Raw genomic sequence first — 21,644 nt, forward strand, 5'->3', positions numbered from 1 at the left:
TTAATATTAACAGACTCGCTTCCATTAAAAAATACCTGACTGTACGCTGCTTCTTCCCCTTTGAGAGCCTGCGTCTCCCGACCCGCACCGCCCTGGACGACGCCCTCATCTCCCGTGCCGAAGTCTTTCCCGAAGTCCTTCCCCAACGGCGGGCAGGCAGAGCACAGCGCGATGTGAGTAACAGAGCGTCCGTGCTTGGGCCGGGAGGTTGGTTTCTGGGTGCGTCTTGAGTTTTTCTGAGTAATCCGTGAATACATTAATAAGTCAAACCGAATAGCGCCAGCAGAGGCCCAGACTGGGATTCTCGGTGCACCTGGTTCCGTGGCAACCGGTTCCGCTGCAGTTAGGAGCAGCGGCGAAGGGCTGGCCCCGGAGCCTGGCTCTCGGGGTCTGTGACGCGCGTCCCGAGTGGAGCACTGAGTGTCGTAGCCTCAACAGACCAAGTCTCTCTTCCTGTTTCCCATGAAGCACCGCTCCTGCTCCGTGAGAGCCCTCGCTGCTCTGGGTGGGTGGTGGGATGCGGGCTGTTGGTTTTATTTAACAAGGGAGCAAATCGTTTCCATGAAAATAACTGTTTAAATAAGTGCCTACTTGAAAGAAGACCAAGCGCAGACGGATGCTGAGGACATGACAGTAGGTGTGCTCACGGCGAGTCTGTTTACTGACTACGGTTTGAAAGCAAAACAGATCCGGCAGGCGGGGTCTGTGGACAGTGGGCACCTCGTGTATTAGAATTAGCCGACGTTGCCGTCCACTGTCCAAGCGCATTTGTTCTGAAGGTATTGTTAAAAGCGAATGAATGAATGAGTTCATGTTTTGGCCACTTAGTTAAAGAAGTCTCATTTGAGAGATGATCGGGTACAGAAGGTGTGGTACAGGCCCTGGCTGGGGTAGCTCAAATGGTTAGAGTGTTATCCCAGTTCGCCAAGGTTGTGGGTTCAGTCCCCGATGAGGGCACATACAAGAATCAACCGATGGGACGATGGATGATTGCATGGAACAGCACCCATAAATGGAACAACAAATCCGCCTTCCTGTCTCTCTCCCCCTTCCTCCGAAGAACTCCTGGACACGGACAGCAGCGTGCTGGGTCCCAGAGGGAAGGGGACTGGGGAGGGCAGCGGAGCGTCAAGGGGGCCAAGCACACAGTGATGGGGGGTGTGGCTGTGGGCGGTGGGTGGTCACAGTGCACAGGTGACTGTCACAGCACGGCGTCCTTGAGGCCTCTGTGATCTCGTGGACCAGTGGCACTCCCGCACGTTTAGCTAAAACCAGAGACAAGGCAGCGCACAGGTCAGGGAGGACTAGGTGTCATGGAATCGTTCCAGACGAAGAAAACGAAATCGAGACACAGCTCCCTTCAGTCAGAGGGCGTGTCCGCAGAGGCACGAAATGATATTTTAATTGTGGACTACTGGTGGGTTTTACTCTTTGTCTTTAAAGAACAAATCCACGATCACGGTATTCCTTGAGCAAGTAAATGAGAGAAACATGGGGCAGTCGGAACAGGTGTTAGTCAGGGCAGAGCTTGGGCCGATGCTTCAGAGCAGCCTCGGCGGCTCGCGCGAGCGGTCCTTCCGAGTCCGCGCGGGGGGCCGAGCACTCCCCGGTCTTGGCGTGAGCACTCACGGCGGGGGCTAGCCCTGGTCGGGGTCGGTACTCCCGTGTGGGGCGGCGCATCTGTTCATGAGGAGTTAAACGGGAGTGACGCCGGTGCACACAGAGCAGAGTCATCCCGAGTTGATGAGGAGAACGTGGTAGGAGCCAACACTGAGGATTTACCCAGAACCTCACGACTCAGGTCCACAGGGGACCGTGTAGTCTGTGCCGCTTCATTCTTGGTAACGTGTGCATTGTACTTTCCAGAATGACAGCACGGTAGCGGATTGAACCCTTTGGTGCCGGGGGGCAGTGTGGACGGGGGTCTGTCGGGTGGTCCCAGGAGGGAGCAGGGTGGAGGGTCCGCCGCTAGGCCGGTGGGTGGGAGGCCCCAGCGCGGTCACGGCCTCCTCACAGGGCCGGCCGCCCGAGTGAAGCCACCAGCCACCCACGGCAGGACCGCGGGCCTCCCCTGCAGCAGCCGGTGCAGGAGACGAGCGTGGCGGGCTAGGGATATTCACCGCCCAGGCCCGGGGGTCATCCACCGTCGCTGCCGCAGGGTTCCACTGGTCACGAGGCCGGGCGGGATGTAGTGTAGGAGGGCATGGCGGGCCGTGGACGCCCCCAGTCGTGGGTCACTGGGGGCCGTGTGGGAGGCTGACGACCCCACGAACCATCCTCCAAACGTGGAACATTCACGAAAGGAAGGGTTCGCGCGGACAGAATGTGAGGAACACGGGCTCGATGTGAAGCCAGGAAGGCGATGGATGTGCATGATGCTGAGACCCCCTGCAGAAAAGGTGTCGTTTCTGAGTTTTAAGGAAAAACAAGCCTATAGGTGCAGTTTGGGAGTATCCCAGGTTTTTGCTTTTAGGTTTTTTGATTCATATATATTGACGTTGTTAGTAGTAGCGACTTAATGAGGGGGTCAATACACGAAGGTATGAACGATACCGAGATGCATCGTTGGTGACTGTTTTTCCCGTTCACGGGGTTGTCCTTTCATTTTGTTGCTGGTTTCCTTTGCTGTGCGAAAGCTTTTTAGTTTGGTGCAGTCCCATTTGGTTATTTTTTTGTTTGTTTTCCTTGTGTGAGGGGATGTATCAGAAAAAAACATTACCAAGAGAAATGTCAGAGAGTTTACTGCCCTGTGCTTTCTCCTTGGAGTTTTAAGTTTTGAGCCTTACATCTAGGTCTTGAATCAATTTTGAGTTTATTTTTTATGTGGTGTAAGAAGGTGGTCTAGTTTCATGTTTTTCTGCATGTGTCTGTCCCATTTTCCCAACACCACTTATTGAGAAGACTGTCTTTACTCCATTGTATGCTCTTGCCTCTTTTGTCAAATACTAATTGACCATGTAGGTGTCAGTTTATTTCTGGGCTGTCTATTCTGTCTCATTGTTCTGTGTGTCTGTTTTTATGCCAGTGCCATGCTGTTTTGATTACTGTAGCCTTGCAGTATAGTTTGATACCAGGTTCTTCTTTCTCAAGACTGCTACGGCTTGCAGTTTGGGTTGTTGATGGGTTGATCACTGTGCTTTCTCAGAAAAAGTAAACTGATGTTTCAGTTATTCATGAGTACAACAATAAATGAATAAATAAAACCATGAATGAATAAATACATACATGCAGTAAGATCTAGCAGGGGCTGTTGGTGAAATTATGCCATGAAAAGATGATTTAAATTTATCCAGTCCTGCATGAGTGACTTTCATTCTTAGAAAAAATGTTCTATATTCTTACTAGGTGGGTAGAGGGGTACCGAGGACACTTGTAATAGTTTCACCTTCTTGTGCTGCAGTGTCAAATGAGTCAGTAAGCAACATGCCCAGGCACACTTGGGCCAGTGATGAACATGGGGCATGCATCGGTCTGAGATGGATCTCGTACGGGCTTACTGATCTTCTTCAAAAAATTGAAGTGTAGACTCTTCCATTCTTTTTAAATCTGCTTATATGCCACACAGTGGGTACATCACACCCGACATAATTATTCTCCGTCGGCGAAAATCTTGGCTGTCATTTCTGTGTGTTAAAAACTGTTGAAACAGGTTTAAGTAACAGTGAAAGTTCAAAGTTCATGTTCTTCAGTTAGGGGAGTGTTCAGTGGGTTTTATAATACTTTAATAGAACAACAAATGGGCAGATCCTTAAAGAAAATAGAAAGCAACATTCACTAACTGATTAGAGGGCCGTACTGTGAACGAAAACTAAGATTATTGCAATTCAACGGAAGGAGCCTGCCGCAGGTGACGGCATGCAGGGCGTTTCCGTCACTCTGTCTAGATTGCTCTTCCCCGTTGCCTGTTCGTGTAACAGTTACACAGGATCAGCCTGTGCACATCCCCAGGACAGCTGGCAGGGGGTTTTGACTGGTGTTGCACTGAATGTCAACACCGAGCTGGAAAAAACTGACGTCTTGCCAATCTTGAGTCTTCCTGTCCATGAACATGGGATACCTTCCCACTTCCCTCCTTCTTTCTCAATGACTTTCCTCAGCGTGTTTTAGTTTTCCTCGTCTCGACCTCGTACATCTTTTGTTAGATTTCTACCTAAGGGTTTCATGTTGGGGGCGCTAATGTGAATAGTGGTTTTAATTATAAATTGCGCTCTTTTCATTGTTACTATATAGGAAAGTGATTGACACCCACACGCACATGCACACACACACACACACACTTTCTACAGAGCTGACCGTGCCACACTGTTAACAGAGACAGTTTTACGTCTTCCTTCACTAATCATACACCTCCTACCTTTTCTTGCCTAACTGCAGTAGCTACACCTTCCAGTCTGGTGTTGAAAGGAAGTGATTGGTGGGACCATCCTTACATTGTGCTCGATCTTAGTGGAAAAGCGTCTCGTTCTCATCATTAAGTAGGGTGTTGCATACAGGTTCTTTGTCAGCTTGAGGACATTCCTCTCTGATCATACTTACTGAGTGTTTGTCATGAATGGGTGTTGTATTTTGTCAAATGCTTTTTTCTGCCATTGATATGATAATGGGATTTTTTTTAACCTGTTGATGTGATAGAGGACATTAGTTGATTTTTGAATGTAGAACCAGCATCGGTCATTGTGTATTTCTTTTCAGAAATTGCTGGGATTTGATTTGCTAGTATTTGTTGAAGATTTTTTTTCATTTTTTTCATGAGAGATGTTGATCTATAGTTTTCTTGTAATGTTTTTGTCTGATTAGGTGTTAGGGTAACACTGGCCTCACGGAACGAGTTAGGAAGTATCCCCTACTCCGTCCGTCTTCGGTAAGAGATGGTAGAAAACCAGTGTGATTTTTTCCCATAAATGTTTGGTAAAATTCACCAGTAAACCCACCTGGGCCTGAAGCTTTCTATTTTAGAATGTTATTAATTATTGCCCTGGCTGGCGTAGCTCAGTGGATTGAGCTCGGGCTGCGAACCAGAGTGTCGCAGGTTCGATTCCCAGTCAGGGCACATGCCTGGGTTGTAGGCCATGACCCCCAGCAACCGCACATTGATGTTTCTCTCTCTCTCTCTTTCTCCCTCCCTTCCCTCTCTAAAAATAAATAAATAAAATCTTAAAAAAAGAATGTTATTAATTATTGATTCAATTTCATTAATAGATATAGGCCTATCCGTATGGTCTATTTGTTTCTTGTATGAATTTTGGCAGATTTTGTCTTTTGAAGAATAGATCCGTTTCATCTAAGTCATCAGTTTGTGGCCATAGAATTGTCCGCATATTCTTGGCCTGTTCTGCTAATGTCCATAGGAACTGCAGTACTTTCGTCTTTCATCTCTGACATTGGTAATTTGTGTCCTCTCTTTTTTTGTTAGCCTGGCTAGAGGCTTACTGATTTTATTGATCTTTTCAAAGGACCAGATTTTGGTCTCATTGATTTTCTCTGTTGATTTTCTGTTTTAAATTTTATTGATTCCTGCTTTAACATTTTTTAGATTTTATTATTATTAAAATTTTTTTCAATAGTGGTTTGCACCCAGTGTTATCGTGTATTAGTTTCAGGTGCGTCGCCTCGTGGTTAGACTCTATTTTTAGACTCTATTTTTTTAATTTGTTCTGACCTTTATTATTTCCCTTCTTTACTCACTTTGGGCTTAAGTGTAGATTGTTTATTTGCAATTGTCCCTGTTTCCTGAGGAAGGCCTGCGATGCTATGAATTGCCCTCTCAGGACTGCTTTTGCCTGGCCCTACAGATGTTGGGGTGTTGCGTTCTCATTTTCATTTGATTCAAGGTATCCTTTGATTTCTTCCCTGATTTCATTGTTAACTCATTCATTGGTTAGTAGCACACTATTTAGCCTCTGTGTGTTTTTCAGTTTTTTTCCTCTTGATGGATTTTTAGGTTCATATAATTATGGTTAGAGAAGATTTTGCTTTAGTTTTTATTTCTTTTATTATGCATTCCTTGTATATAATTTGTTCTTTTTCTCATTCAATAAAGTAGAGACTTAGATTACTGATTTTGAATTTAAAAAAAAATAGTTGTTTATATTTAAGGTTCACATATGGTGTTTTGACACATACACATAGAGCATAATAACTGTAATCAAACTAATTAATGTTTCCATCTCCTCATATGGTTTCTTTTTCTTCATTTTTGTTTCTGTGATAAGAGCACCAGTAGCCTACTCTCTTAGCCAGTTTCCCACATACAAGATGACGTTATTAACTATAGTCGTCATGCTGTACGTTACTCGAGCTCCAGAGCCTACTCCTTCTGTGTAACAGCGACATTGCACCCTGACACACATCCCGTTTCCTCCGTCTGCTCACTCGTGATGACCGTTCCTCTGTCTGCTGCGGTGACGGCACCCGTTTCGGATCCCACACCTAAGCGAGGTCACGCAGCATTGTGCTTCCTGTGTCTGGCTTCTCTCGCTTCCCATCATGTCCTCCAGGTTCCTCCGCGTCGTTTCAAATGGCAGAATCTCTTTTTAATGGCTGAATGATATTCCACTATGTGTGTATGGCCCAGTGTCTTTATCCATTCGTCTATCAGCTGACACTTAGTTGTTCTTCTCTAATATATGCATTTAATGCTATAACTTCCCCTCCAAGCACTGCTTGGGCTGCATCCACTTTGTAAATAGAAGAAGCAGGAAACGTTTACAGAAACGGGCGTGTGGTTGAGTACATGTCTCATTGAATGAGAAGCAGCGATGGACACGTGTTGACAACGTGACACACGGGAAATGATGGGATTGGCCAGATGGTGTTCACTACATTTTGTCACCGGCCCCAAGACTGGCTCACTTCTTCCTGTGACGGACAGGCACATGGACGATGTTCGCATTGTTCAGGATTTGTTTCTAGCGCACTAGCATTCACAGATACTGTAGTCGTTTTATAATTAATGAATGAAGCCCTATCAATTCTTTAAAATGAGAGAAAGCACAGATTCATGAGTACTACATTTTTATGAATCAATGATACACATTAACTTGGATTTTCACTATTGACGTTTATGGAAACAAAAATTCCTGGCCCGCTCCCATTTTTGATAAGGGGCATGTAGGTCATTGCATTTAATAGTATTTCCATCCCAGAATGCTGGCTGGCTTACCAATTTGACTTTTTTTTATATAATGAGCATATGGCTAAATTATTTCATAGGTAATTAACTAAATGAATAAGTGAACAAATAAATGAAAATATAAAATAGAATCAAGCCCAAGTTATTGAAAATGTGAAATAAGGATTTAAATATAACCAGTTCTGCAAAAGTAAGATCCATTAAAAATGATCTTTTACTCTGTTAAGATTGTTCAACTACAAAGAATTTTTGATAGATATTGTTCTTATTCTAATGGAGGTTCCACAGTGGCTATTCTCCTTAAAGGTAAAAAGTAAAGTACTGGACTAAGTAGAAAGAACTAGAGTTCATTATTACTTAGTTCCATGTAATTAATATACGATAAAATGTAAGTTGATTCTGCTTTGCCCTCCACATAGTGACTGCATTCTTGACACATTTGGACAGCAGGCTCGCTCTTTTTCTAAGAAACAAAACCTTGGCAGTTAGCTCTGTGGGGAAAGACCATAGTGAGTAAGACTTGAAGTTCCCATCCTTGGTTAGAGTGTTTTGTTCACAAGTGTTTATGGATTTTCAAAAGAAGCAATGTGCATAAAAGAAATAAAAAGTCCCCACATATGGACCAGTGACGGGAATATGCCCCGAATCAAAAACTAGGTGTCATCTAATTTGGGACAACTGAGGGGATTAAAACAAATAGTGGGGTGGGGGGAAAGGCGGAAACCTGTACTTGAACAACATCAGCAACCAGAAGGCCAATGTAGAATAAAAAAAGTGGTGATCATGCCATTTGCTTTTTCAGAACAATTTCATATCACATTTTTAAAAAAAATTTTAATTTATTTTTAGAGAGTGAAGGGAGAGATATATATATAGAGAGAGAAACATCAATGTGCGGTTGCTGGGGGTCATGGCCTGCAACCCATGCATGTACCCTGGCTGGGAATCGAACCTGGGACACTTTGGTTCCCAGCCCGCACTCTATCCACTGAGCTACGCCAGCCAGGGCTCATATTACATTTTTATTTTCCTCCACAAATGACTCAAACACTGGCATGTCTGGGTAGCCTTGGCCGCGGTCCATGCGTGTGGCGGCCCGGAGCCCAGGGAGGACACTGTGTCCCCCGGGAGGGAGGGATCAAAGACGGGGGCTTCCCCACCTCTTTTCCCTGTAGCCGTCTCTGAAACGCGGGCTAATTAAACAACGGGGAGCCCCAGAGGCCCCGCTGCGGAACGCGGGTCCGGCCGGAAGCGTGTAGTGTTCCCCGAGGTCCCCTGGACCGTGAGCTCGCGCCTCCTCACTTCACGGGGAGAGAGCCGGTAATGAGAACATCTCGTTCCTGGCATGTCGTGATCTCGCCGTGATTCATGGATCGATGGGAAAATAAATGAATGCGTGGAAGCGTAAAGACAGGTGAACGCGCCTGGACCGGGCAGGAGCACCATGGGGTATCTGAAACAGGAGTTCTGGTGAAACCCACACGCACCTCTGAGGTCCACACCGCCACCCCCGAGTGGTGGCGGGGGGAACCCCCGGCGTGCTGTGCTGGCCCTTCGTGGGTCTGTGGAGCGGATTTCAGTGTGGACTGTCGTCCTGACCTCAGATCAAGGTGAAACGTCTTCATACATGAATAAAAAGAGCGGACAGGTCATTCACCGGTCAATAGGGAATGTAACGAAACGTGGATGGTTACTGGAAGTTGGCCGAGACTCGACTCGCACAGAACGGAGAGTGCGGGCCCTCCTGCCGGGCGGAGGGGCGGCCCGGGGCCTGATCTGTGTCCGCGCCCGTGCCAGGGCGCCAGGGCGCCACGGCGTTGCCAGGGCAGAGGAAACACGTGCACTTGTCTGCACGGCCCGTGAGCTCTCCCCACGAGCGAACGCCGCGCCACGCGGAGACCAGGAGGGACGAGAACGGTTTACTCACGGCGGCCCTCCTGCCTGCCCTTTCCGCTGGTGTTCATGAAAACACGGAGCCAGGAGCGAGTCCGTTCCTCTGGGCAGGCCACGTTCCGTGTTTTTGTCCGGTGTCTGAGGTCACAGGGCACAGACACCCACGTCTCTGTTGAAGGGAGAGGGAGCGTAATCCCACATCCCAGCCTGTTGTTCAACACTCGGCCAAACACTGACCAATCAGGGACGGGTATCGTGATGGGGGGACGCCGGCTCATCCTGTCCCCCAGTAACACACGTCCCGGGGAAACTCCAGGCCCTCCTGTGCTTTGGAAGGCGCACCGAAACCTGTCCGCGTTGTCGTCACTTGTTTCTGGGCCGGCGTTTAACCGTGTGGGGTCTTCTTCAGAAAAGTGAGGGCATGGTATTTTTATTTCCTGATTAAGAAAATAAATTAGTGAACGGACCGATAAATGCATGGACTGGAGGAAGGATGAGACTGTGTTGTGAAGCAAATTAAATGTGTTCAATTCTGTATAAATAAATCCAACCGAAATGTGATCTTGCTCCTTATGTGCGTATTTTGTATTGAGCCATGGTGTTCATAGTATTTCATAGTAAAATTTAAGTGTAAGTAAATAAAGGGTTTTTTTTTAAGATTTTATTTATTTATTTTTAGAGAGAGGGGAAGGGGAGGAGCAACAGAGGAAGAGAAAAACAGTGTGTGGCTGCCTCTCCCACACCCCCCACTGGGGACCTGGCCCCCAACCCAGGCCTCTGCCCTGACTGGGGATCGAACCAGCGACCTTTTGGTTCTCAGGCACATGCTCAATCCACTGAGCTATACCAGCCAGGGCAATAAAGGGGTTTTTATGGCCATTCTTGGGAACACGATGAGAGTGTTAAATGGGCAGGGTTTATGATGACATAAACTAGTCTTTCTGACAAATTTCAATTTAAAAAGTCTCTGTCATCATGTTTAAACACAGGCCGTGTTTCCCTGTGTAGCGTGAGCACCCCCCGATTCAATCATTCTCATGTTGTGAGGACCCTGCCCGTCACTTCGGGGACGGAGGGGCACGGGCACCGATGTGAGTGAATATATATCACTTCTAGGCTTAGATGGGGGTTATGCCCACAAAGTTATTTCAATAAATGGGGGTGCCCACAAAACTATTTCAGTAAAAGAAGCAGTTCAGTAATCTATGGGGCTAAGGAACGGCAATCCCGAGCCCATGACTCCATGTGCGGTGGCTGAACTTTGGAATTCATTGGATTCAGCGCCACTACGGAGCCTTGGGGGAGTGCCGGAGGGGGTCACACGTCTCCAAAGAGGCTTCACTCCCCATGTGGTGTTCTCGTCCCCTTCGCCCCATGGGTGCCTTCACCGACAAGGAGCGCAGTTGTCAGCTCTGAGGCTAGGGTCCCTTCGAAGATGGCAGATGCCAGTTTTGTCACTTGGGGGCCGTGGGGGCGGGTCTGTGGTTACTGGGCAGGGCGGCCTGAGTGTGCGGACAGACGCAGTGCCAGGAGAGGCGGGCTCGCCGTGGGCAAGGGGCCGGCGGGAAGGACGGCGCTGATGAGCCCCGACGCGGGAGACAGGCTCGCCGTGGACAGCAGCTGAGACTCTGCGAGCAAGGGCTGGGCACGGGTCCGGGTTGCGCGGAAGGCTCTTGTCCTCTGTTTCTTTGTGTGTCATTAGCGGTGTATTGATTCTATAATTATTATCCGTGAATCTGTGAATGAATTGATCTGCTCCCAAAAGCATAAATGAGGGAAGCCATAGAAAGCCGTGCGTGGATCAATCGGGGGGGAGTACTGGTGGCTGTATCTGAGTCCACACACACCTCTGATTAAGCCCCCCGTGTGAGTCTGAGGTCCGCCACGGGGGGGAGCGCCCGTCGATACGCCCCGCAGAAATGAGCGAAGAGGAGAGGTTAGGAAAATTCAATAAACTTGTTTCTGGGCTTTTGTGGCTCATGGGTATAGACTGTGTTATTGCGGGTGAATCGATGCATGAGTAAGTAAAGAAATGTATATATGAAAGGTTGCAAGGCTTGTTCGTGGGACAATTAGGAGACTCCAATCAAATAACTATGAGTGTGAGTGTGATTCTTAGGTAAAATGAACAGGTTTAGCCTGCAATCCTTCTTCACAGATAACATGGTAGCATCTGTAGTTAAGAGGCAGTGTTTTGAGTTTTTGGAATTTGCTGGATAGTTTTTTTTTATGTTAAGAAAAGAGAACATGTTTGTGTCAGTAATCTATTAAATAACTACCTTTTTAACAGATTTCCATATAGGTGGAGATTTGGAATCATTTTAGATCTTTCCCTTGGGCTAGGTCGTGGGCTTTTTTATATTTTTTAAAGCTAAAAATCCATACTGGATGAATAAAAAAATCTCATTTTTGAACCAAAGTTTATTGTTACCCAGATCTGCCTAGCAGTCATTCAAAAAGCGTAAATCCAGTCTAAACCTGCCTTTCCCACCGCGGGGGGGCCGAGGACAGCTGAGTTGTCGTTGTGGGCAGGGGATGTAAAGACCAATATAAGTCCCCGAGTTTACATTCTTTGTTTGGAGTGTTTGTGCGTGGGTGTTATCCTCAGCATTTTAAAGTAATCATTCTGCGCTCCATACGTTAAACACTCCAAGTGTGGGCCAATGGTGGGAATGTGTTATAAACCAAAAATTATGTTTAATCTACATCAGTACAGCTGACGCGATTTTAGGAGGATGACAGAAGTCATTTAATTCGTCGTTGGGCAGTCTCATTACAGCTGCGGCTGGCTGGAGCGCGCTCCGGTGCCTAGGGCTGGTGGGGGGGGGGGCTCTTCGGGGCGGGGCGGGGCCTGCAGAAGCTGGTTTTATTGTTTTTCACTGAGCTGCCTTTGGCATATGGACACACTAAGGAAGAGAAGGCCACACAGGAAGAACACACCACGCAGGGGAGTGGCTGCACCCACACGTGCAGCAGCCTGGGTGCCGTCACACAGTTCATTAGCTCATGGGGCTGGAGCCGAAACTCAAGGATCCCGTTTGGGAATTTTGCCATTGTATTATTATTTGTGAATCAGAAAATTAGTCAGTTTTAAAAAATTCCCATCACAAACCAACGACAGAGGTCATGGGGTTTCTGGAGCAAGACTTTGCGTGAAATCACTGGACACTCTGGGGCCCAGCACCATGGAGCACCTTGTGGTCCCCTCACGAGCCCACACAACCTTATTCTGGGGCTCTGTGGCTTGGGGTACGAACTGCATCATCATCATGAAATCAGTCCACAAATAAAGAATACGTCAGCGAAGGAGAAGAGAGATATGTGTCGTTCTAAGGCATTTAGTGAAACATGGAACATTATGAAGACAGTGTTGAGATTCCCAGACCCAGTAAGTGACCGGCCAAGGCTCTCCTCACCTGGGGGAGGTGCGTGAGGTCGCGGGTTCGGAGCCGGGGTTCCGGTTCTGCGCTGGGGCAGACCGCCAAGGGGTCGTTTTATGGAGGAAGCGGAAATGCATTTACATAAATAGTTGATCGCATAAACTGTGCGACTGAATGGGAGGACACGGAGCAGTGATGAGACGGTTTTATACAAACACAGTCGTGATTAATGCCGTCTTTTAATGCAGTTTTGTGTAAGCAAACAGACGGTAAAGGAACCGGTTTGCTATTCTTTGGGCTGATGACATCAGGACCCATGTAAATATTATCCAAGGTACTTAGCCCATGTGGGTGGGCTCGCATACATCGAGGTACAATTCCACGTGAGCAAATGTATACATTTATACTTCAGGCGGCTAACAATACCTCAATGGGAGCATGCACTCGGGCATAAACATCACGGCTCATCGCGTCCCACACAACTCACGTCCCCGGGAAGACGAAGAGCTTTAGGCCTCCGCAGTGGTGTGGACAGACATTGGCAAATGATAGTGTTTCCGTTTTGCTTTGATATGGTGGTTTACGGTTTTTGGAATTCTTCTAGAAAAATGAAGGGTAGGTCTTTTTGCCCCACAGTCATGAAGGAAAGCAGTGGATGGATAAGCATCCTAAGCACGGCTAGGCTCGGACCAAGCGTGGGCGAGCGTGTGCCATGAACCGCACCTCCCGTGTCTCCCGCTCCGCACGACGTGCCGCGGGAGACAGGACCCGGGCTCTCACCTGCGTGAGAGTGACGTGGGCGCGCATCCCCGGTAATCACAGTCATTATCATTCAGTTCTCGGTTCGCCGGTGCTCACGGTCGTTGGAAATGCGAAATCGTGCATGTTGATGACTAGGAGGAGGCAGCGCTCCGTCGTTCTGGACGCTGAGAACTGGATGTCAGGCTCACGGTTGCCTGATGATCGATTATGTAAAATAGCTCCGTGAAGACCGATTCTTTTTAAAAGTTGTTTTGTGCTCCTCAGAATGAACACGGTGGCAGATTCGATTATGATGGTGCGATGATGATCTTGCTTTGCATCTCTTTGGGTAAAGGGAGAAGAAAGTTAGTGTGACAGTCCAAGTGCAGGGTCCTCCTTGGGGGGGGCGGGGCCGTCCCCCGAGTGTTCCGAGGGGAGGAGTGGCCTCGTGCGCGAGCGGATCGGAGGTGGTCTCGCCCTGACCGCTGACCGTCTCGCCCTGACCGCTGACCGGAATGCGCTGTGAATCCAGAGTCAGGAGGAGCCCATTGCGGCATTGCTGCGTCCACAGGGGGCACAGAGAGAGAAGGCATTTCGGTCGTTCTCAGAGCGCCTTAATAATTGCACTCCCCTTCATTTCCGTGCCGCAGGGGATCGGAACTCTTCCCCCTGTCGCCCTTGTGGCACATGATGCGTGCCATCTTGAACATGGGTGTTTTGGAAAGAGGCCCAAGTGCGGACCAGTGACTGACACGGGATGGGTGGGGCGCCGTGGCGCGGTGCGTGGAGGGCTCGTGTTCGGGACTGTGGGAAGTTAAGGTTCATAGACACGCTCCTGCCCTCAAGGGTCTTGGTTTCATTTTCCTAGTTCATGGACCTTGGTTGTATTATTATTATTAATGGCCCAATGACTAGGTCAAGGGCAATCATGCAGGGAAGGCACAAAGCACCAAGTCCGGGCCAATGGGGCGTGTGCGTGGGGCACCTGAACACCGTCCTTTGGTCAAGCCCAGCCCGCGACTCGGAGACCCACTCGTCAGCGGGAAGTGTGCCGACAGAGGGGCGAGGGAAGTTCAAGGGCGTGTTCCTGACCTTCTGTTGTTCGTGAATATGGGTCCTATTGTTATAAGTAAGTCACTGTGTGGGTCAAGTATAAATAAAGAGGAGGTTACACTTCCTCCGGGAGCCGATGCACTAAGGGTTAGTGTTAACACGCTTCTGAACTTCGGAGTTCAGACAGAGTCGACCGCAGGCCGCTCCCCCTTAGGGAGCGCACGGGGCGCTTGGAATGTCGGTGTTGCTTTTTGGCATTGTGGTGTCTCGTGGTGCATGCCTCCTCTGCAAAAGGGACAAAAAGTTAATGTAGTTTCATAATAATCAATAATACTAATATAATACAATATAGTAAACTCAACAATGTAACACATCACAGGTGAACGCATTAGCATAAAACTATTGTAGTATATAGTCATTTAAAATAATCAATAATAAAAATGGAATACAAATGATTACATAGATGCTGAAACATAAAAAAGGTCTAGTCCTGAACACTGAAAATGTGCATATAGTGATTACCAGTACTCTCTGTGTTCACTGATTTTTGTTTAAAAAGAAAAATGTAAATGCATTTTATTGAGTTCTATGAGTAATAAACAAATGGATAGATTTAACTCCGCTCATTGTCCTTAGGGTTCACAAATGTTGGTGCTATTATTAAAAGTGAGCTAAAGAGCCCTGGCTGGTATAGCTCAGTGGATTGAGCGTGGGCTGCGAACCAAAGTGTCGCAGGTTCGATTCCCAGTCAGGGCACATGCCTGGGTTGCAGGCCATGACCCCCAGCAACCGCACATTGATGTTTCTCTCTCTCTTTCTCCCTCCCTTCCCTCTCTAAACATAAATAAATAAAATCCTTAAAAAAAAGTGAGTTAAAGAATAATTTCACGCCTGAATCCATTGTTTCAAAAAGCGTAAAGCACGGGGCAGTGAGACGCGTGAGTGGCGTGTGCAGGAGCCTGGGTGACCCTGTTCTGACCTCTTGAAGCCCCTCAAGTGGGGAAGGTCCAGGCCCCACTCCCGAAATGCACCTTGCCATTAACATTTAAGTTCAAATTCATTAAAAATGAAAATTCAGCTTCTCGTGAACACGAGCCACATTTTAGCCGTACGGGGTGGGTGGCCACCACACTGGGCACTGCCCCGAGGGGCATTCCCATCGCTGCAGAGCGTTCCGTCGGTGCGGGCGGTGCCCAGGTAGGAAGTGTAATGCAGCACTGTTTAGTTTGGGTAGCGCATGGCTCTACCAGTTTTGTGTTTTCTTTAGGGAAAAAAATTATTAAAGAAGCGAGTACATACATTAACCAATAAATAGGTGAGGTTAAACCCAGTGTGGCCCTTTGGCCGGGTTGTTGGTGACATCATCTCATTTTGGGAACTTCCCCCCATAAGAAGCGGCGTGTTTTGCTGTTCGGTGCGGGAGTGTGGGCAGGAGTTCGGGACGGTCGGAGCCCTTCTCCTAGGCGGTAGGCTGGAAGGTCTTCGCTGGGTCGTTCACCGGAGTCGGGGGGAGAGGGTGCAGCTGTTGGATGGATGGTGCATAAGTGACACAAGCCAATGTTTATGATTAATCTAGGAATGGACAACTGACTTCTATGTAAAAATCTAAATTTACAGCTCTCCATTCTTTTACAAACCCGCCGTTGGACACGCCGCGCATGAACACGCCGCACTGGATGCAGCCCTTGCCCAGTGACGGGGGCCTTGGGCCAGGAGCCATGTAAGTGACAGAGTTTCTGCCCCTGGTGAGGTTGGTCACGTGTGGTCACTGGCAGTGCCACCAAGGCTATAGAAGGCCAAGGACCCCGAGTGGAACAAAGATGGGAGTGTGGTATGGGCCTAGAAGCAGGATTACATTTCAGCACAACTGAAGTCCATTCTTTTCAAACAATGGAGAGCATTTAATTCACGTCCACAACTGTTCGCTGCTCCGTACTGCTTCCGGCCCACGTCGATGTGAGCATGTCCTTGCTGGGTAGAAACCCAGAGGAAGCCCTCAGAAGGGGGAACACGTGTGGGTCCTGGCTGTGTGACGCCTGCTGTGGTTTGTGGTGGCCTCCGACACCATGTTTTAACTTGGCCAAACTACATGGCCCCAGCCCGGATCGTGGGCCATTTTCAGTGGTGGTAGCGCACGGAGCAAGCTTTGCACTGAGACCCAGGTCTCAGAGCTCTGTGGGAAGGCAGTTCGTTGTCACAGCCAGGACCTTGGCCGTGGGACTGTGTGAGTCGTGGGGAGGTGAAGGTGTGAATGGATAAGAGAAAGAGGGCCAAACCCGGACCAATGATGAGATTGGAGGGTGTCTGAATCAAAAGTATTGATTAAAGTCATCTGGAAGTCTGAGGTCCGTGAACTATGCAGTAGCCTCCTTTTTATCCTTCACGGAAATGAGCTTGTAGCAGAAGTTGAGAGTATCCAGGTGTGTCGATCGTGGGCACCTGCACTTTCTGGACAGAGGCTGACTTTTTCCGTGACAAACGTGAGGCTCGAGTCCCGTACAACTAATGTCGTTGCATCGGTGCCGATTCAGAACGTTCGTTACTTTGAACACTGGTGTTTTCCGACCCCACAGATGGAAGGCCGTGGCTGCTGCGACCAGTCTTCCGGCGGAGACCTGGGCTGTCGGGGTAAGGAAGCTGGAGACTGGAGTAGACGACAGTCAAAAGGTCTCGTCGATGGGGTGTATTTTTTTAGGTTCATTGAGTTATTTAAATTAACCCACACACAGACCAATAATATGAATGTGTTATGAGACAAAGACGGCGGGTGATCCAATTCAGTACAGTTGTGGTTAAAAATAAGGTGCGGGCCGCACTGTCCGATGTGGTGGCACCTTGCCACGAGGGGCATTTAAATGTAAAAGAAATCAAGTCAGAGGAATGCTATATTCAGCTCCTCAGGTGCAGTAGCGGCAGCTTGAAGTCCTCACCTACAGGACATGTGGTTACTGCTGGCCATACTGGGGAGCCTGGTTACAGCACATTCATATTATCACCCCAAGTTCCACTGGCACGCTCCTCGTGGAGGGGGGGCCCAGCGGAGATGCAGGGCCGCGGGAATGGGGCGCACGTGAGGCAAGGACGGTAACTGACCCGTCCGTGGCCTCACCGACGGCCACTGCAGGAAGAGCCTAGTCTGTTGAGAAAAGAGTTTAGGGGGAAAGAGCCTATGCACGGATCTTGGTCATATTCCAGGATCATGCTCTTGGCTTTCATAATAAAAATTATGAATATTGATTTTATTACTGTTAGTGGATCAGTGAATAGATCAATAAACCAAGGCAGAAATGAAGAAAAAGATTGCTTAGCCTGGATCAATGATGAGTACCCTGGGGTGTCTGAAATCGAGGATTTTGATTAAACCCTTAACTCTGAGGTCCACTGCCAAGAAGATTCCTCTTGGGCCCGGGTGGTTTTTAAAGGATATTTACTATGTTGATAAAAGAATCCCAGAAGGCCACCCAGGGTCCAGTGAGAAATACGACATTGCCACTATGTCATATGAACATAGGACATGCACATTGCGTTGATTAGTCCATATTGGCAAAAATGAGAATGATTAATGATAGATATAAGCAAGGCAACAGATGATCACATAGATAGTTACTGAAGATACTTCAAGGTCTTGCTCTTGAGTTGTTGTGATTCAGTTACTTATTTAGTTATTAGTGAGATCATGAATCGATCAATAAATTAGTGGAGAAGAAGAGAGCCGGTCCTGGACGAATGATGACGACGGGTGGCGTGTGAGTCGTGGACAATGAGTGCTGTGTCAGGAATGCTGGGTCCGACACTGGCGAAGTCTAGCCTGTGCCTCCTGTCGGCAATGACCGCAGTGACGGATGCCAGTCACGTGCAAGGGTCCTGTCCTTGGTTGATGTGGTCACGGATAAGGATTGTATTAGCATAGGTAGATCAGTGAGAGAATTGTAAACACACGCAAGTAATGAGTAAGTGTGGAGCATTGTAAATAAGGTAAATGCATAAAGATTTAAGCGAGGAAATGGGATGCGGAAAGTGAAGTGAGTGCAGAGATGCTCAATTTTTTTCTCCTTCTGTTTTGAACTTCCCAGAAAGGAGGCACCGGAGCTGAGGAAAGGACTCCCCCCCGTTCACGGATGTCTGCTGTCTCCGTGTTGGGGGCATGGAAACGGATGTGAGTGTTATGGGCGTGGTCCACTGGCAAATGCGGACTCGAAGTGGCGTACTGTATTTATGGATCCCTCGATGAAGCTTTGAGAGGGATTAATGACATATTTTGGTGAGGCAGATGATTCCACAGGCAGATGTAGGACGATTTAAGGCTCATGGTCTAGGTTTTGTTGAGCTTCGTAGTTAAATGTATTATACTCAGATAAACTGATGAACTGATAAACAGACATGAAGGGGCGTGGATAAGACGCACATGCCAAACGTGGACCAATGATGACACCTCGTGGCGCACTGAGTTATCGGTGACGAAACTCCGGTACTCTGAGGTCCACCCTGCGAAGGATTCCCGATCTGTCACCCAAGGTAGCAATTGTTTTATAGGGAGGCTTAGGATTTTATAAGGATCCAGTTTATGGATTTTGATTCCATTATAATAAATGAATAAAAGAATCAATTTATTAATCAATAAAGATGACGGTGAAGCATCATCCAATTATGATAAAAATGTAGCAAGGCGAGAGACAATATTCATAAATATTGAACGACTAAGTCACTTGAGAAATACATGGATCCAAGGCATTACTACTTTAGCTGAGGTTGTTATCGATAGTATAAACAATGACCCATATTCTTGTTTAGCATTAGTGGAAAGTTTAATGTTTGTTAAGAATAAATCAAATCTGTATTCCCCCCAATTAATATATCACTTAATCATCAAATAATGAAACATAGATGCAAGGATCAAAGCCGAAAATGTCTCACTCGTGTTTCCATCTCGTCTCCTCCCCACGTTTCAGAGTGGACACGGACACGCCCACGCCGAGGTCGGCGCTGTGCCCGGTCAGCGAACTCTGCACCGACCCAGAGGGCCGTGGAGTCCAGTGTGAGTCATCGTCAGAGTCCTCACTTTCCGTGGTTTGTTTGGGGGATTACACGTATATATTTTTAAAAATATTCAACATAAGAAAAAAACAGCAGCCATGTCCCAATGATTAAGTTTGAAATGCATGAAATATTATGCTGGCTAATCTGTATATCTTGGGAGTAAGGAGGATGATGAACAAACTTGAGTGAGCCAAGCGCTCTAAGGAACAGTGGTCGAGGTGCTCAGGCCCTGGTCCGTGAGCGGCCGCGGCCCGCACTGGAGCGGCCGGGCTGCGGTCGGGTGATGCACTGGCGTGCACGCCGGCGCGCGGGCAGCGGGGAGGGAGAGGCCCGAGCCTGGACCGGTGATGACGACTGGTGGCGGACGAGTCCGAGACGATGACTGCTCTGTGTCTGGAAGTCTGAGGTCCGTGCGGAATGCGTGGGGCCTGTTTCCTCCCGTGCAAACGAGCCTGCTACTGTGCCTGCAATTTTGGATTTAGGCCTTTTTATAGTATTAATATACAGGAGTCAATCCTAGCACCATAAACAAACGTATCATGAAATAAACAAGAAATACCGTTACTATAAACTGGAGAAACTGATGTTAAGATCTAAATGGACCGAGGGCATCACCTCCTAAGGAACCATGTTATATTTATATTTATTTATCCTTATGTAAAATATAATAAGTGCCTTTATGACTGAGTAGATGAAATAAGGGGGCGGGGAGGACCGGTTTGGAGGAGGCCTCAACCTTGTCATCTCCCGGTCTGTTCTGCCTCCTCAGAACGCACGTGCCGGAGCGGACGGGCGCGCCCTCTGTGGTTGCGTGCCCCGTGGTCGCCTCTTTGGTGCTGAGCATGGACACCGAGGTGAGTAAAAGATTGACAGAAGTTCATGTGTTTTTTCCTCAAATACTGACTGTATCATTAGGAGTGTGAAATAAAATGTAATCCCCGTTGCCAACTATCACAAATGAGAAGTATGGCACTGGTCTAAATGATTACCCATATGAATTCATATATGAAATATTGATAATTAATAAGAGATATATCAATGTGGCCGATGATTTTATACGCAGATGTAGAATATTTATTGCTCTTATTCTTGTTGTTTTATGAATCATACAGTTTTAAAAATTGATACTGGTGAACGAGCGAATTAATTAATGAACTTGTGCAGATGTGAGTGATAGAAAAGATGAACGTTTATTGAAAACTACTGAAGTTTATTAAGTTGTTGTCTTACATTGGGTCATTTGGGTAAAGGTATTCATTGAATTATTACAAGTGTTATTAGACACAGAAAAGTTGCCTGTGACCCAGTGACAGACACGGTGTGAAGCACCGCGCTGGGCGGTCAGCGATGGGAGGGAGAGTCCGTCCGAGTGGGAAAGGACGTGGTGGACCAACGTGAGAGGTCATCAAGGGTCCCGTCCTTGCGTTTTGTGAGTCATGTGTTCAGCTCATTGTAGTTTATGGATTAGTGATTTATCCGAAACGAATGTGGACATGAATGATGGGAAGGAGGCCCAAACCTGAATCCGTGGCAGCGGCCGATGGCGCGTGGGTCACGGGTGGTGACTCGTCTGTGTCTGGAATTCTTCGGTCCTGCCCAGAACAGACGGAGTCAGGCCCCTCTTGCGCAGATGGCCCTATGGACAGACGTTGGAAATGCACAAAGATCACCTTCTTACCCCGAATTTACCACCTTATGTTTATTATCAGTGGATCAATGACGGAACCTCCGAAGAAACTACAGCAGACCTCCCCCCTTGCCCACGGGTTTTCTTCTGTGGGTTTGGCACCCACGGTTAACTGCAGTCCACAAACACTAAGTTTCCCAGTCATCAGTGTTGTCTGTTCCTCACACCCCAACTCTGACCTTGGCACCGCACGATGACCCAGAGTCCTTGGATCAGGTAGACGGCCCCCTTTCTGCCTGCTCGCCAGCAGGTTGGTAGTGGCGCAGCGCTCCGTCACAGTGCCCGCGCCCTTCCCTCCCTGCACCTCACCTCGTCGGCGCGTGTCCCCCCACAGCACCCCAGGAAGAGTGAGGATGGCCCAGACGACATTTAGAGAGAGACAGAGGCCACATTCACGTGACTCTCACGCCCAGCGCAGAGAGAAGCACCGTCTCGTGCCTCTGCTGGAAATGAGCCTGTAGGCGGGTGTTTCAGACCTCACAGGGCCCGTCATCTCAGTTCTCGTGGCTTTCGGTCCTTTCATTGCCAACGGGGTGACCTCACACTCAGCGTGCAGGTATGGACGTGGAGGTGAGGAGCGTACACACCCTCGTCTGTGCGGAGACCGTGAACTTGGCTCAGTGGTGTTGGAAGTACCGAATTCCACGGCAAACGGCCTTGGCCGTGAGAGCGGCCCTCATCCTGGGTCCCCGGCAGGTCGGAGGGAGGTGCTACCCCACAT

The 21,644-nt window shown here is 48.1% G+C and overlaps 4 non-coding genes and 1 pseudogene across 4 annotated transcripts; all 5 read left to right on the forward strand.

The window, feature by feature from the left end:
• Window positions 1–16,476: 16,476 nt before the first annotated feature.
• LOC114493646 lies at window positions 16,477–16,550 on the forward strand. The gene has a single exon (XR_003684264.1). It is a non-coding gene; the product is annotated as a small nucleolar RNA SNORD113/SNORD114 family (small nucleolar RNA).
• A 959-nt stretch (window positions 16,551–17,509) lies between these two features.
• On the forward strand, window positions 17,510–17,581 carry LOC114493648. The gene has a single exon (XR_003684266.1). It is a non-coding gene; the product is annotated as a small nucleolar RNA SNORD113/SNORD114 family (small nucleolar RNA).
• Window positions 17,582–17,918: 337 nt separating this feature from the next.
• LOC114493647 lies at window positions 17,919–17,990 on the forward strand. Its single transcript, XR_003684265.1, has one exon. It is a non-coding gene; the product is annotated as a small nucleolar RNA SNORD113/SNORD114 family (small nucleolar RNA).
• A 624-nt stretch (window positions 17,991–18,614) lies between these two features.
• On the forward strand, window positions 18,615–18,683 carry LOC114493649 (annotated as a pseudogene).
• Window positions 18,684–19,573: 890 nt separating this feature from the next.
• Window positions 19,574–19,648, forward strand: LOC114493644. The gene has a single exon (XR_003684262.1). It is a non-coding gene; the product is annotated as a small nucleolar RNA SNORD113/SNORD114 family (small nucleolar RNA).
• The last annotated feature ends 1,996 nt before the right edge of the window (window positions 19,649–21,644 follow it).

The sequence above is a fragment of the Phyllostomus discolor genome, chromosome 1 (assembly GCF_004126475.2).
Source record: "Phyllostomus discolor isolate MPI-MPIP mPhyDis1 chromosome 1, mPhyDis1.pri.v3, whole genome shotgun sequence".
NCBI classification, from domain to species: Eukaryota; Metazoa; Chordata; class Mammalia; order Chiroptera; family Phyllostomidae; genus Phyllostomus; species Phyllostomus discolor.